Source organism: Lactuca saligna, chromosome 2 (genome assembly GCF_052625555.1).
Source record: "Lactuca saligna cultivar CGN05327 chromosome 2, ASM5262555v1, whole genome shotgun sequence".
Lineage (NCBI taxonomy): Eukaryota > Viridiplantae > Streptophyta > Magnoliopsida > Asterales > Asteraceae > Lactuca > Lactuca saligna.
The window spans coordinates 86,640,007-86,646,622 of NC_136418.1; the positions used below are offsets into that span (position 1 = coordinate 86,640,007).

Genomic DNA, 6,616 nt, shown 5'->3' on the forward strand with positions numbered 1-6,616 from the left:
TATGAACTGTTATGATATTGAACATGACGTCCTCCGCCCCCGAACGTTTCCGCCGTTCTGGTTTGGGGGTGTGACAGATTGGTATCAGAGCATTGTTTATAGTGAATTAAGTATATCAACCCATAAAAGATATACTAACTATAAATACATAAGGGATTAAAAATACTCTGACCAAGAGTCTATACTTTAAATAGTAAAATATTTAAGTAGGTATACGTGCTGCATTCATACTAAAATCAGTGTCACTAGGACAATACAAAAGAATTACGATTGTTGGACAACACAAGTGGGCTTAGAGACATATGGTCAAAACTGGGAAGATATAGCCTGATCGCCTATATTATCCGAGAGTTGACTAGCATGTGCCTAAGTTTAAGTGTGTGGTTGCAACAATGCTAAAACCTTACCAACCCTACCACAAAGAGAACAATAGAACCTAACAATAAATTTAAAAATACTATAGGTGTATTTTGGTGTTACTATGATTACTTTATACTTGAGAATTAAAACGGGATCTTCATTACTAAATTGATAGTTGCTAAGTGGATACACTAAGGCTGCATGTAATTAGGATGTTATAGACTTAGAATCTATGATAATTTTGCCTTACCCCTATTCTGTGTGAATTTGGAATTAAGGTTACTTATTCGAAGGTCTATCATATTTAGATTACACATAGCTGGTATGCACTTCACAAATAGCGATGTAACTGATGAAGGTTTTCTACATAATTATCTAGATAGTTTGTCTAATAATTTTCCACTTACCCTAAATTCTCGCATAGAAATCACAGTTGGACTCCATCCCCTTGACAACCAGTATCTTTCGAATGAAGTTATAGCTGGTTGGTTTGGAGAAGAACCATAGAACGATCATCCTATGGGATGACCACCGTGATGAAGGCTTTTCTTACGATGCTAAATCCGAACTAGAGTTTGAGAACCTACCCCGAGCAGCTCCCTTTCCAATTCCTAACCCTCGTCCGACTCTTCATGGCCCGACGCCTGATTCGGTGGAATGCTTGGAACCATAGAGCCAAGGACAAGATCAGCCTATGCTATTTAATGGCGACCGAAGTTTTTACGACTTGAGCAATGAGGACTTAGCAGATATAGTCTTGCCAATCTTGGTCCGCAGAGTGGCCCAAAATGAGATTCAAGGCAGGTCAGCCCAACATCAGATTGCCGAAGTTGTCACCGATGCGAGGATGCATACCCTCCACACCATTCATCTAGAAGATGCCCACGAGAGATCAGAGAGAAACCATGAAATCCTGTTGCAAACACTAGCTGGATCACGAGCCGAAGGCTAAGAGCTCCAAGTACGCCAGATGGTGTGCGAAAGACACCTACTTGACATGGAACGTCAATTGGTTGAACTAAGAGTTCACCAGAGGGATGACCGTCGCCGTAGTGGACGCTTTACTTTATTTCCCTTATAAAAAGAAATCGTGTTCTTCTGTTTATGCCCGATGTGGCATTTTCTATGAAATTATCTTGTTCCGTAAGTACTTTAGCTAGGTCTTTATGCTGTCAGGAACTATCTTCTATGGATATGATGTAAGACCTTTACAAGGTCATTTTCCCGAATCTTTAACATCGTGAATATCAAAAATATTGACAGCCGGCTAACTTTTGGCATCATTCCTCATACAAGTACTTTTATCTTACTTTCATTGGAGTCTATCTGAATCATACTTTAGTCAAGTCATTGGACTAAGGTAATTTATTTCAAGAGACACTTCCAAGTCTCTTTCAGTGGTTGGATCTCGTTATTCACCAACCCACGATACCTCAACTTGTACAACAAACGTCTTGAGAACATTCTACGAACTTACCTCTATTCATTACTAGGACTGCATCATAGGGATGTAGGTCAAACCTTCGCGAACATACTCTCATTCTGTACTAGGACTGCATCATAGAGATGTAGGTCAAACTTTTGAGAACATCGTGGTACTCTTAACATGAACAATCTAAGTACATCAGGGTCAACCAGAATCGCTTACAAATCTTTACCCTTTTATGTTACAGAATCATGTCGCCAAAGAAAAACGAACAACCCATCAACCAAGCACCAACCCTCCAGATCGATGCAACTACCGTTCAAGCTGCAGTCTCGGCTGCTGTGTCAGCTTTTCTGACCCACCTTCATGCTAACAATGCGAATGGTAGCGGGATTAGTAACAACAGTTCCAATCCAAGTAACAATCAAGTACCACAGCGAACGACAAGCTACCATGACACCCCAATTTCCAAGACAAAGAGAAACAAACGAAAGTTTTGGGATAGGATGAAGGACAAATCGCGTAAAGGGACGAACAAGAAACAACCACGAGTAACGACCTCCACAACTACGGTATCTATACCTCCTACTACCGTCCCTTCAGAAACACCAGTTGTCCCTAACCCAGCCCGAAAATATGCTGGAAACCTCCCAAATTGCATCAAATGTAATTATCACCACTTTGGACCTTGTCGGGGGAAGCAGTGCTCAAACTGCAACAAAAAGAGGCACACCAAACGTTACCGCAAGAGTCTATCAAAACCGATCAACAACCCGCCCAACGCCGATGGAAATCCGACTTGCCATCACTGTGGTGAGTATGGGCACTATAAAAGAGATTGCTCGAAAAAGGAAAGAACCTACGTTCCCATAACTCCTACCCGACGTTTCACTTCCACCACCAATATGGGTACTGTCCATATATGTCACCAATGCGGTGAAATTGGACACCTCCAGAAGGATTGCCCGATAACGCAGAACTCTGGCGCAGACGGGAAGATTCTCAGAATCACAGCTGCAGGAGAGCCTGCTCAAGAACCACGTTAATATAATTAAGGTGTTTCGTTGTAACAGACGTATAAACTATCTAGGACTAGTGCAACTAGAGTCTTACCTTTTGCGAGATCCTGTCAGTAAATGAATTCTCGTGCTGCGTATACTTGTCTTTTGTAGTATATCTTATTCGCAGCAATAGTCTAGTGGTAAACCTAAAGTACTGTAACTCTGTTCGTGGTTGCACGGTTGTGTTTTGTCTGTAAACGTCTTATGTTTAATTCTAATGTCTATAAAGTTTTTGTATGATTCCGACATTATCATACAATCAGATTCCATTTGATCGACGCGAAAACAACTTCACACGTACGTCCCTATCATCTAGATCACTTTTCCAGGAGTACCTCTTAGTTATTGTTTCTCATCCTTTCCGAAGAAAAATTCAACAAACCGCCCCGAAGTACCACTCGTACAACACGTCAAGTTCAATCCAAAGACCCATACGGTTGATCTATTGTTGAAGAATGTATACATAAGGGTAGTATATAATCAAGGTTCTACAGGTTTAGAATTGATGATTCCACTCTAACTTCTTTTCCTCGTTGGGATGTGAGCTTAAAGAAGAATCATTTATTCGACTACCTTTTCAATCTTAATTATATACGACTCGTATACGCAAAACTGAAATTGATGAACCAGGTATGAGTTCTAAGATGAACTTCAAGATGGAGACTACTTAAGAAGACTACGAGTGATCATGCTGCCATGCGAGTAAACTTAGAAGCCCAAGGCGTATCCTTTCTGTCGATTGGGACAAGAAAGTCAGATAGAACAAAAGTACCTACCATTTTTCCTTAGGTCATGAGCAATCATACTTTAGTTTAGATCTTCACGTCACCTAATCAACCACAAGGTTTTGACTTCATAATCAGTACGAATTGGTTTTGTTCTTATACAAGAGGAAAGGTCACTACCTATACCTCAAAACAACTTAAGACACAGGGAGCTAACTATACAACACATGATCTTGAGTCAGGAGCAATGATAATCGCTCTGAAGATCTGGAGGCACTACTTGTAGGGTACAAGGTGTATTAATTTCACAGTCCACAAAACACCCAACATATCATTTAGAAATACCACGCTTACAACAAGTCAAATCCAAGCTCAAAAACTAGCAGTGAATCCAACCATGAATTTCAAAACATAGCTGCCCTAATTCATCGAGTGAATATGCTAACAGTTAGAAGAACATAAGTAAATAAAACCAAAACCGCACGATCCCGATCGGTCGAAGTGATAGGTGGAGTAATGAAAGTCCGCTGAAATACACACATTAGGATCTAGATTCATAAAGGAACAAGAGGAACAAATGGACCATAAGCACTCATGCCTGCCTGCAAAAATTGGAGTCCCAGTCAAAATGCGAATTTCGGGACGAAATTCTCTCTAACGAGGGGATAATGTAACAACAGCAAAAATTAGGTCAAAATTTAAAATTTTATAAAACCATAATTAAGTATACTAAGTGGTAGATATTGTAACAAGGTTTTCATACATATAAAGAACACTAAAATCCGAGTTATAACGAAGAAGTTATGACCATTCTAAGTTTCCCGACAAAAACCGGCAATACGAAGTTACGTAAAAACGCAAAGTTTCAACAAAACACTTTTTGACCTTAGGTGTCTAAATGAAAGTCATAGATATCGTCAAACCGTAACCATACATGAAAAGAACGCTCAAGTCGGACATCATTTGAAGTCAATTGGGTTAATATTCGCAAATGGGAGTCATAAATGATGAAATTGTAGAAATTCTAAAGAGATAAATGCGAAGGTGATAAATGCGAAGGTGATAAATGCGAAAGTGATAAATGCGAAGGGATGCGAAGGGTGTAAGAATGAAGATGCGAAGTATTTCACAGTAGAATGCGAATTGGGGAAGAAAACAGAAGATTTCAAATATTGTCCCTGAAGTTTCGCATTTTTGGAAATCAATACTCAACTTCGCAAATGGGAGTCATAAATGATGAAATTGTAGAAATTCTAAAGAGATAAATGCGAAGGTGATAAATGCGAAGGTGATAAATGCGAAGGGATGCGAAGGGTGTAAGAATGAAAATGCGAAGTGCACGAACCCAGGGACACGTCCCATCCGACCCGCGTGCCAGCGACACGTCCCATCCGACCCGCGTGCCAGCGACACGTCCCATCCGACCCGCGAACCCAGGAACCCGTCCCATCAGACTCGCGTACCAAGGCTGACCAGCCTCCCTATAAAAGGGCATGCGAAGGCTTCCGAAAAGGGGGCTCATTCTCTCTCATTTTTCTTGCGTATTTCCTCATTTTCCGTGCTCGTACTACCACGAAGCCCTGGTCACTTCGTGCAAGATCTGAAGGTCGATTTTCTCCCGAGAAATCCCGAGATTTCCGAGGAAAAATCCATTTCCCGAGACGAAACTCTACCGTTTTTCCATCTCGCTATCTTCAAGTTGTCAAGTGAGTTCATACCCCTTTTTAACACACTTTAAATACATCTTTAAATACTTTTACAACTCTTTTAGGGGGGGGAATACAAGTAAACATACGGTTATTATCGTGCATTAGACTTATACGAGGAGTATAATGATCTTCGTTGTTAAAACATTTTATACATTCTAAAAACTTATGATTTCGGTTTATCAAATCATTGTGTGAAAGGTTAAACTTTGCATACAAAACTATCATGTTAATATATACTAAATTGAGAATCCATGAGGCGCGCACATCTTCCAACTTTACTTTTCTTTATTAGAAAGTACTGCAGTAAGGCCTGTTTATAACCAGAATCTCCCGCGACGAGAACGTGTCAAATGTGTATAGATCTATACGGGAAGTCATGATCCCGCACCCTGACTGTTAGCTACAGTCCGTCTTTTGGGGTGACAGTTGTCATAGCAATGCGACGCCTGAAGAACGTCGTTACAGGCATATTATGTTTAGTATGGTTATAAAAACTCATCGGATATACAATTATTATGATATTAAGTTATGATGAACGAGTGGTTATTAAAACTATTCTTCATCCAACCGGTTCGATCTTCACGTAGTTTTATTATATATAAAACTATGACACATTTACGAGAAACGTGGTTTCTTACAATTTTCGGTCTTAGAGACTGGTATTATGTGCGAGGAAAAATAAAAGTGTTTCCTGCATACAAACAAAATAGGAAAAGAAGGGATTTTTCCGGTGCAATCATTTACAACTTATAAACATATATGGGATTTTCTGGAACTAATGCATTCATTTTCAACACCACAAATCACAACTCTTTACATGTTGAAGCACTACGTTTACTGGAAAACATACACCTATTTTGGAATGGCATCCAATTTTTCTAAACAACTTATGGACTCACCAACTTAATTGTTGACACTTTTTCTTTGAAATAACTTGTATTCTCAGGAAATCGCTAAGCAGGTTGGGATTCAACTTTTGGGATTAACGCGCTGGCATTAATTACTTCATTCTAATTGAAGTTTATGTACCTTTATTTTTAACATGTAATGAATACAACTATGTAAACATTTAGCAACTTATTATATATGGTGGTGTGTACTTTCCTTTCTATGAACTGTTATGATATTGAACATGACGTCCTCCGCCCCCGAACGTTTCCGCCGTTCTGGTTTGGGGGTGTGACACGTGTAGTCCCACATCCGAAGAGAAAGAGGACACGAAGGCCTCGATGACTCTATTAACCGGTTGGGGATAAAAAAAATGTACGAGGGGTCCCAAACCCGCCTCGCATGAAATGTAGACTTTACTAGCAATACCAAAGGACCCTTGGGGCC

The 6,616-nt window shown here is 39.9% G+C and overlaps 1 long non-coding RNA gene across 1 annotated transcript; it reads left to right on the forward strand.

Moving 5' to 3' along the window:
* The first annotated feature begins 5,004 nt into the window (after positions 1–5,004).
* Positions 5,005–6,390, forward strand: LOC145028936 (uncharacterized). Its single transcript, XR_013676266.1, has 2 exons — positions 5,005–5,278; positions 6,228–6,390. It is a non-coding gene; the product is annotated as an uncharacterized LOC145028936 (long non-coding RNA).
* The last annotated feature ends 226 nt before the right edge of the window (positions 6,391–6,616 follow it).